Below are 11,170 nucleotides of genomic sequence, written 5' to 3' on the forward strand. Positions count from 1 at the left end.
GTTCTTGAATCATGTCTTTCGATTACACGGAGCGCCGGATTACATTGTTTCAGACAGAGGAGTGCAATTCATCTCCCGCTTCTGGCGTTCTTTCTGCTCCCGATTGGGTATTAATTTGTCTTTTTCTTCTGGTTTTCACCCAGAGACCAACGGTCAGACGGAAAGGACTAACCAGACCCTGGAGCAATATCTCCGGTGCTTCGTGTCAGACTGCCAGGAGGAATGGGCAGCGTATCTACCCTTTGCGGAGGTGGCTTAAAATAACTCTGAGCATGCTTCCACTAAGATGTCTCCGTTCAGGTGCGTGGGGGGCAGGGATCCAAGACTCTCTTCTTTGGCCGGACCCTCCACTGACTCACCGGTGGTGGATCAGTGGTTCAAGGATAGGCGTCCCATTTGGTCGTCGGCCCAGCGGAATCTCCGCAGTGCGGTGGCGCAACAGAAGAAATTTGCTGATCGTCATCGCACCGTAGAGCAAAAGTTTAAGGTGGGAGATCAGGTGTGGGTCTCCACCCGGAACATTCCGCTGCGTCAGCCATCTTCCAAGTTGGGTCCTCGATTCATTGGCCCATACCCAGTGACACAAAAGATCAACCGAGTTACGTACAAGGTTGCTCTTCCACCGTCGATCCGAGGAGTGAACACCTTTCATGTTTCACTTCTCAAATCGGCAGCCGACTCCGCTCCCTTCATTCAGACCCCATCCCCGCTGGAGGTCCAAGGGGTACCGGAGTTCGAAGTGAACAGAATTTTGGACTCTCGTTTTGTCCAAAGGTCTCTTCAATACTTGGTGGACTGGAAGGGTTTTGGTCCAGAGGAGAGATGTTGGATACCTGCTCGCCAGGTGCATGCGGATGAGTTAGTGGCAGCCTTTCACCGGGATAATCCGGGGAAAGCTTGCTTGGAGTCTTCAGAGCCGCCTCCTCGAGGGGGGGGGGGTAATGTAAGATCCTCACCTGCTTTGCACTCCAGGGGAACCAAGAGGGGTCCTCGTGGAGTTGCGGGACAGGTTATGCGTGTCTCTGATGCACCAGCGCTGACCCCTTTGCGAGCCAGTGCGGAGATGCATTCGCGTGGACATCGGAGGGGAGGACCGTCGGAGTCCCGGGGACAGAGTGGCCAGGCGAGTGACAAGACGCCGCGGCCAGGGTTGTCTCCAGTGTCTCCTGCGACTTCCGTTTCCGCATCTGGGTCCACGCGCTCGCATACTCGCGCTGAGTCAATCATGCGTCCGTGCGTACGCACGAGGGCAGGTTCGCAAAGGGATACACGGTCGCGAGTACGCGCTTCTTATGCACTTCGTCGACCAGTGGCGCATATTAACCTGACTCACAAGAGCAAAGTGGATTAGGGAGCCAGCCATGGGTTAATCAACTTGTGATTGCCTTAGGCCTTGTACTCAGGTGCAGGGCAATTTGTTCACCTATGGTAGTGGACACTTGGCACCCTGGGATTGGTCAGCAGGCATTTAAAAGGAGGTCTCTCAGGGTGATCAGTGCCCATTGTTATTTTCCCTCAACCAGGTATAGGTCACAACTCCTAGTGACTGAAGACTGCCAGGAACTTTGTCCTTACAGCGGACCCAAGATCTGGAGTGACTTGACTGCCAAGTGCACAGCATCATTCAGCACTGGTTGGGACTATTCCTGGAATCTCCTTGCCTGGTTTTTTGTTATTATTCCTTGTTACCAGCAAGTGTCCTGGACGTTTATGTTTCTGGTGAATAAACACCTTTTTGCTTTCATCACTGGTCTGTTTGTTGGTGCCTTGCATTACAGCTATGTTGTAAGCCTTTAGTGGCTTTTATCTTTTCAAACAAGAAAAATATATTCTCAGTTTACTTCTGCAGTTATATGTGTTAAAAGCTTACAGAAAAAAAATATATATACGCACTTCACTGGTACACTTATTTGTGGCAAAATCGTTTAGTGGCCTATTTCAGTACATAAGGAAAAATATATTCTCAGTTCACTTCGGCGGTTATATATGTTGAAAGCCTACCTGGGAGTCAGCAGGGTGGCAGCACTGGGAGGTCGGGAGCCAAATGTGCCCGGGGTAAACCACCTGCTTCGCAGCAGCCTACCTGCCCATGAAGTAGTGGTGCAGGGGTTCACGGAAGCAGCCAGTCAGTCAGTGCGGACTGGTGGCAGGAAAATCACTCGGCGGTGTGGCATTTTTTTGTTAAGCCGCCGGAGGAGTTTAACATGGCCATATGTAGAATATGTGGGCAGAAGGTGAAGCGTGGTCAGGGTGCCAATGTTGGCACCACAGCCCTGCGTGAATATATGCAGCGTCACCATATGTGGTATCCTGATGCTTCTGCTACTGCCATCTTCGCACTGTCACCTTGCCACTCTGTGGTATCCTCCTCATGCTGCTGCCAACTCCAGACTCGGTCAATGTACCACTCATTGGCCTCCTCATACTGCTGCCACCTCCACAATCTCTCGTTGTCGTGCTACTCTGTGGCCTCCTGATGCTGCCGCCACCTCCACAATCTTTCGTCGTTGTGCCACTCGGTGGCCTCCTCATACTGATGCCAACTCCAGACTCTGTCAGTGTGCCACTCTGTGGCCTCCTGATGCTGCCGCCACCTTCAGAATCTGTTATTGTGCTACTCTGTGGCCTCCTTATGCTGCAGCCACATCTACAATCTTTGTCATCGTGCCACTCAGTGGCCTTGTGATGCTGCCGCCACCTCCAGACTCTGTCGTTCAGCCACTCTATGGCCTCCTCATGCTGCTTTCACCTCACCACTATGTCATAGGTCCACTCTGTGGACTTCTCATGCTGTTTCCACCCTCCCCACTTCCTGGCTGACATCATGATTTATTTGACCTTTCTTTTCATCTTTCAGAAGGAAGGAAAAATGAGATGCAGAACGGATCCTGTCTGTGTAGTAGCTGTAAGACCTGTATGGTCCCATCAGAATTGGCTTATGATTTGGTAGCCAAAAGCAGGAGTGGGTACAAAACACAGAAGACTTGCAAATATTCCATTCACGTGTCATCTCTGTTTTAGATCCACTCCTGCATTTTGGCATTAGCAATACTGATGGATTACTGACCAAATGCTGACCTAGTAAAGGTGGATGCTCCACAGACAGGATCAGTTTTTTGTGGGTTATTGTTCTGATGGATCAGAAGAAGGGCAAAATAATCAGTGACGTCAACACAAACTTACTGCTGACACCCTCTCCACTCTGTCGGGGGGCTCTACGTGTATAAGCGTTTTAATAGAGCAGGTTCTGTAGAAATCTATGTGGAATCAGCTGATGACGGTGTAAAAGGAGTGCGCTTCTTCTTGGCGCTAACATCGACCTAAAAGATTGAGTTCACACTTAAGTTATTTGGTCAGTTTTGGCCCCGTGACTGCGCAAATAAGTGAAGTGTGCAGTGATTCTAAGAGCGACACCAGTCATCTGCATGTCATACGGACTCACAGTATTATTTCACTACCACAGCAGGCTCCCTATGTGTGTTAATGCAAGGCACAGTGTTCTACACCACTATAAAGACTCTCAGCAGCCAGGAAATAGCCGTTTTTAACATGATTTGCCGCAATATATTCAGATCAAAACTAATTTTTGCCGAAAATTTTTGGGAATCGGCGAATCAAATTTTTGAAAAATGTGCTCATCTGTAGTAAGAACCAATACCAGCAACAATTGGTCTCATAGGGGGTGGAAACTCTTTATGTATGTTTATGTATGTTAGGTAAAGCATGAAAGATAGAAACGATGGGATGCTCCACATATACAGTTGCAAGAAAAAGTATCTGAACCTTTTGGAATAATATAGATTTCTGCATAAAAATGAGATGCATTTGGATGTAAATACCTCAAATTAAAGCTGACAGTCTGCAGTTACAGCACATCTTGTTCGTTTCATTTCAAATCCATTGTGGTGGTGTATAGAGCCACAAATGTTAGAATTGTGTCAATGTCCCAATATTTATGGACCTAACTGTATATTCAAGATTATACTCTTGATTCGCGTAATGCGTGCAAAATACCAGCGTGGGTCATTTATGCTACATTTTTCAAGCTGGTATAAGTTTCCTGAGACTGGAGAAAATGGTTGGCACGGCAGAACATTAGAATAGCTTTATATGCAGATAGAGTGCGCCAATATATTTGCCCTTGTGAATTTTCGGCAATTAATGATGCGCATATTTTTTTGCAATATGTGCAACTTGTGACATCACAGCACTCTGTCTGTAGCATGTATGTATGGACAGCAGAACCTATCAGCTACCTAACACCCTGCACTGAAACAGCTACACTATATCACTATCTAACCTACACTGACTATCTCCCACTAACTATCTGAATTATATATATAAGTAATAACCTATAACTAATGTAATAACACAAAGCACAGAGCAATGACACTGCTGTCTCCTTCATAACTGCAATAAACTTTAGAAAATAGCTGCTGGGGAGGTTCTTATATAACTAGGGGGTAGGCAACTTTTCTATTGGCTGCTAGGGATATTGCTAAGCCGTGACAAAACCTTCTCATTGGCCCACAAGCTAGAAGAAGGGAGGGATGATGACTAGAGTTGAGCGAACACCTGGATGTTCGGGTTCAAGAAGTTCGGCCGAACTTCCCGGAAATGTTCGGGTTCGGGATCCGAACCCAATCTGTACTTCGTCCCGAACCTGAACCCCATTGAAGTCAATGGGGACCCGAACTTTTCGGCACTAAAAAGGCTGTAAAGCAGCCCAGGAAAGAGCTAGAAGGCTGCAAAAGGCAGCAACATGTAGGTAAATCCCCTGCAAACAAATGTGGATAGGGAAATGAATAAAAATAAAAATAAAATAAATAAAAATTAACCAATATCAATTGGAGAGAGGTCCCATAGCAGAGAATCAGGCTTCACGTCACCCACCACTGTAACAGTCCATTGTCAGATATTTAGGCCCAGCACCCAGGCAGAGGAGAGAGGTCCCATAACAGAGAATCTGGCTTCATGTCAGCAGAGAATCAGCCTGCATGTCATAGCAGAGAATCAGGCTTCACGTCAACCACCACTGCAACAGTCCATTGTCAGATATTTAGGCCCAGGCACCCAGGCACCCAGGCAGAGGAGAGAGGTCCCGTAACAGAGAATCTGGCTTCATGTCGGCAGAGAATCAGTCTGCATGTCATAGCAGAGAATCAGGCTTCACGTCACCCACCACTGTAACAGTTAATTGTCATATATTTAGGCCCAGGCACCCAGGCAGAGGAGAGAGGTCCCGTAACAGAGAATCTGGCTTCATGTCAGCAGAGAATCAGTCTGCATGTCATAGCAGAGAATCAGGCTTCACGTCACCCACCACTGTAACAATCCTGTTCTGTCCCCAGATTCAGTTCCAGTTGTTTCTGTCTCTTTATCAGTTGACATGGCATTTAACTGTGTTGTAATTCATTTGCATTACATTGTGTCGTAACAGCACCATCTATTGATGAGTTTAGGTATTTCACCCAGCCTGTTTTTCTCTATGCATTATGGGAGTCCCAGAGCATTGTGGGTAGTTCCTGGTTCTTGCTAGTCTTGTGCTGGTACAGCAAGCAGCCACCATCTTATGTCTCAGCAACCATGCTCTCTCACTGGTTTTCCTGTCACATCATCTGTTATTCAGCCTGTTTTTGAGCATAGTCGGTAAGAGCACTATCTATGTGTCATTTACTGCATTTTATTATGTTTATTGTATCTGATAGCTCACTATCATTGTATTATCTCATAAACTGAATGTATAGCAGATTATTCTGTGTTTTATGCCATATACCATGGTATTTATGTTCTAAAATACTACTGTTTTAATCTGTAGTTTCACCTTTCCTGTCAGTCTACGAGCAATAAAGAGAACCTTAAAGCGGAACAGTCTCTTTTCTCTCAGAGGACAAAAAGGTTTAGCTACATGTCAGATTACACACCGTGCTAACGTGTATGAGGACAGTATAGTGAAACGACTGCTGAGAACAAGCTCAGTGAATAACTGCCAAAGACAGCAGTGAAACGACTGCTGAGAACAAGCTCAGTGAACAACTGCCAAAGACAGCAGTGAAATGACTGCTGAGAACAAGCTCTGAAGATCAGACTGACGGAGCCGCCATTATCCACGTGGAGCCTGCATACGGATATCGCAACAGTCTTCTAACAGTCGCACCGAATATCTGACTATACGGAGCACGCCATTATCCACGCAGAGCCTACTTACGGATATCGCAGCAGTCTCCTAACAGTCCCAACATGTCTATTAGTCGAGCATCTTCCATTAAGACAAGGTCTCAGATAAGTGGCTCTAATAGGACATTGATCAGAGAAGCTGCCGCCATTGCCCGCGCCAAAGCAGAAGCAGCAAAGGCAAAAGCTAGCTTCATAGAACAAGAGGTGCAGATAAAGCTAGAGAAAGCACAACTTGAAGCTTCTCTAGAAAAACTGGCCGCAGATAAAGAGACAGCAGCTGCCATAGCGGAAGCAGAGTATCTAGAAGCCACGGAACTTCAGGAAACCAAGAGTCATCGCAGCAATGTCCATCCAGAAGTTATATACCAAAATCCAGAACAGCATACCTTACAATATGTCTATCAACATTCCAAGTCGGACGACGACCCAGATCCACAGCTTAATACAAAGCGGTTTGTTGACAAGCCAAGCCTACCTGCTTATTTGGATCATCAGAAAGTCGACTATCGGTCTCCTTGCAGCAGACTAGAGAATACACATCAGAGTGAAACTGCCTACAACAACTTCTCTCCAGAACAGAGAATCAGAAATCCGCCCCTGCTAAGAGAGATGCCCTTTGCTTCAGAACGGTATTACACAGACAGGATTAAACCAGAGACTTCCAACAGGTATGGCCATGCACCACACATTCACTCTGACAACACACCACCAGCCGGTTCCAGCGCCAATCAAGCCACAATGGACTTTGCCAGGTTCCTTGCTCGACGTGAGCTGGTCAACAAGGGACTTGTAAAGTTCAGCGACCGTGCTGAGAACTATAGAGCTTGGCGAGCTTCCTTCCAAAATGCCATCAGAGACTTAGGTCTGTCTTGTAGTGAAGAACTGGATCTCCTGGTAAAATGGCTGGGAAGTGAGTCCGCCGAACACGCTAGAAGGATTAGAGACATCAATGTAAATTATCCAGACATTGGTCTAAAAAGGGTCTGGGAGAGACTTAATGAGGTTTATGGCAGCAGCAGAGGTCATAGAAAGCGCCTTATTTAAGAGAATTGAGGACTTTCCTAAAATAGTGAACAAAGGCTATTCAAAGCTTAGAGAGTTAAGTGACTTATTAATGGAACTGAGTGTAGCAAAGGCAGAAGGGGATCTGGTGGGATTGACATTTCTTGACACTGCTAGAGGTGTGAATCCCATAGTTCAGAAGCTTCCATACAACTTGCAAGAGAAGTGGGTCATGTATGGTTCTCGGTATAAACAGACTTACAATGTACCATTTCCTCCATTTAATGTGTTTGTAGATTTTGTCTCTGAACAAGCAAAAATCAGAAATGATCCTAGCTTTGATTTCATGATGTCATGTGCCACCACCTCACTCAGTAAACCTCGTAGGGCAACGGTGGAGGTCCACAAAACTAACGTTTCTTCCACAGGTGCAGTCCATAAAGAGTTCAGCTCCTATCAAGGAGGAGACAAACCCAAGGACCCGACCAGACAGTGTCCCTTACACAGGAAGCCTCATTCTCTACTTAAGTGCAGAACCTTCAGAGAAAAGTCAGTGGAAGACCGCAAGACCTTCCTCAAGGAGAACAACATCTGTTTTAAATGCTGCTCGTCAACTTCGCACTTCGCCAGGGACTGTGAGGTTAGTGCAAAGTGTGCCGAATGTGACAGCTCAAACCATAACACAGCTCTACACCCTGGGCCACCATCGTGGGCTTCATCCAAAACCCAAGAGCAAAGCGGGGAGCTGAAGGACACAAATACTGACACTTTGGCAGTTACTTCTAAATGTACAGAGGTTTGCAGAGACCTCAGAGGAGGCAGATCCTGCTCTAAAATCTCCCTAGTGAAGGTTTACCCAGCAGACGACCGAAGCAAAGCCATCAAAGTGTATGCAATTCTAGACGATCAAAGCAACAGGTCGTTAGCGAAGTCTGCCTTCTTTGATAGCTTCGACATCAAAGGACCCGGTGCCCCCTACTCTCTAAGAACTTGTGCTGGTACTGTGGAAACAGCCGGAAGGAGGGCAAGCGGCTACATAGTTGAGTCCAGCGATGGTCAAGTGCGTCTGCCTTTACCAACTATACTGGAATGTAACCAGATTCCTGACAACAGGTCCGAGATACCCACGCCAGAAGTAGCAGCGCATCAGCCTCACCTGAAGCGTATAAGACACCTGATCCCGAACCTTGATCCTGAAGCTCAGATAGTATTACTCCTCGGGAGGGATATCCTACAGGTCCACAAGGTTAGACAGCAGATTAATGGACCTCACAAGCGCTCCATACGCCCAGAGACTTGACCTAGGATGGGTCATTGTAGGAGAAGTCTGTTTGGGAGGTGTACACAAACCAACAACTGTCTACAGCATGCTTACCAGTACACTTGAGAATGGACGCCCATCTCTTCTCCAACCATGCGAAAATCACTTCTTCATCAAGGAACTGCCTCAAAGCACTTCATCACCAGGTACCTTTGCAGGTCCCACCTACGATGACTTCGTCTGGGATGCCAATCAAGACCACCTGGGATCCACAGTCTTCCGCAAGACTAAAGAAGACAATCGTATAGCGATGTCATTCGAAGATAGACTGTTCCTAGATATAATGGAGCAGGGAATGGTGCAGGACGAAACAAGAAGCTGGGTTGCACCTCTACCCTTTAAACCTCAAAGACAACGCTTACCCAACAATAGAGAGCAAGTTTTCAAGCGATTTGTCTCTCTCAGGCACAACCTAAGAAGCAAACCTGAGATGAGAGATCACTTCTTTACCTTCATGGAAAAGATATTCCGGAATGGTCATGCAGAGCTAGCACCTGTACTTCGAGACTCGGAAGAGCGCTGGTACCTGCCCATGTTTGGCGTGTATCACCCGAAGAAGCCAGGTCAAATCAGAGTAGTGTTTGACTCAAGTGCCAAGTGTGAAGGCGTATCATTGAATGACGTTTTGCTGTCAGGCCCGGATCTAAACAACAAGCTCATAGGAGTGCTTCTCCGGTTTCGCAGAGACTCCGTTGCATTCACGGCTGATATCCAACAGATGTTCCATTGCTTCCTAGTTAAGAAGGCACATAGAAATTTCTTGAGATTCCTATGGTTCAAGGACAACGATCCCTCTAAAGATGTTACAGAGTATCATATGAAAGTTCACATCTTCGGCAATAGTCCTTCTCCTGCAGTCGCTATCTATGGATTAAGACGCGCAGTTCAGAAAGTAGAAGAAAAGTACGGAGCGGATGTCAGACTCTTTGTAGAGAAGGACTTCTATGTGGATGACGGTCTGAAATCAATGCCCTCAGATGAGACTGCAATCAGTCTTCTTAAAAGAACCCAGGAGATGCTCTCTCTGTCTAACCTGAGGCTACACAAGATCGCTTCTAACAGCCAGAAATTGATGGAAGCCTTTCCTTCTCAGGACCATTCAGAAGACTTGAAGGATTTAGACCTAGGCTTTGACTCGCCTCCGATGCAACGGAGCCTTGGCCTACTATGGGACATAAAAGCTGATACTTTCACTTTCCAGGTTAGCAGAGAAGAAAAACCCTTTACTCGCAGAGGAGTACTGTCGGCCATAAGCAGTTTATATGACCCACTGGGATTTGCAGCTCCTATACTCATCGAAGGTAAAGCTATGTTAAGAGACTTCACCAAAGAAGGGTCGAACTGGGACACTCCCCTTCCCATGAAGGAAAGAACCACGTGGGTGGCCTGGAAGAATTCCCTTACAGCCTTATCGGATCTTCACATAGCACGTCCATATGTTTCTATACCAACTACCAAGGTTGAGACACAAAAACTTTGTGTTTTCTGCGATGCTTCAGTCAAAGCAATTGCGGCGGTAGCTTACTTGAAGACGTTAGATGCCAGCGGACAATGCCATGTAGGGTTCGTCATGAGTAAAGCAAAACTAACGCCACTCCAGGAACACACAATACCACGCCTGGAACTATGTGCCGCGGTGTTAGCGGTGGAGTTAGCCGAACTCATCGCTACAGAAATGGACCTAGAGATTAAAGATTCTGAGTTCTATACAGATAGCAAGATAGTACTGGGATATATCTGTAATGAATCTAGACGCTTCTATGTCTACGTCAACAACAGAGTTCTAAGGATCAGAAGATCTACCTCTCCTGAACAATGGAAATATGTACCTACTCATCTCAACCCTGCAGACCAAGCAACCAGATCCGTCGCTGCTGACCGTCTCAAGGATACAATTTGGTTTACAGGCCCCACCTTTTTGTATAAACCGACGCCCAACACAACAGAAACTGCCATGTTTGAACTAGTAGACCCCCATGCTGATGTTGAGATACGTCCTCAGGTATCTGTGTTACATACGGAGACTCTGGACCACCACCTGAAATCCCACAGATTCAGTAGGTTCTCTACTTGGAGATCTCTTGTCCGTGCCATCACTTGCCTGACCCACATTGCTCGGTCGTACAAAGCAACCTCATCGGCAGATAAAGATATCTGTAGAGGTTGGCATCATTGTAAACATGTCTACACAGCTCTCGATCTAGAGCGGTCAAAAAATGTAATTATCCAGGCTGTACAGCATGAAACCTATGCTACGGAAATCGACTGTGTAGTCAGCCAAAGACCCGTGCCTAAAGGTAGTGTTTTAAGGAAACTAGACCCAGTGATCGATGAAGATGGGCTCTTAAGGGTAGGTGGACGCCTTATGGAAGCCGATGTAGGCCTAGCAGAGAAACATCCTGTGATAGTTCCTGGACAGCATCATATAGCTACTCTGCTCGTGCAACATTACCATGAACAGACAAAGCACCAAGGTCGTCTGTTTACTGAAGGAGCTCTAAGAGCAGCTGGAATGTGGATAGTTGGAGCTAAAAGATGTGTATGCAGATTCATATTTAAATGTGTTACCTGTCGGAAACTCCGTGGTATGTCACAGGCACCGAAGATGGCAAACCTCCCGTATGACCGACTAAGTATGGATCCACCCTTCACCAATGTTGGCCTAGACGT

The sequence above is a fragment of the Bufo gargarizans genome, chromosome 2 (assembly GCF_014858855.1).
Source record: "Bufo gargarizans isolate SCDJY-AF-19 chromosome 2, ASM1485885v1, whole genome shotgun sequence".
NCBI lineage: Eukaryota > Metazoa > Chordata > Amphibia > Anura > Bufonidae > Bufo > Bufo gargarizans.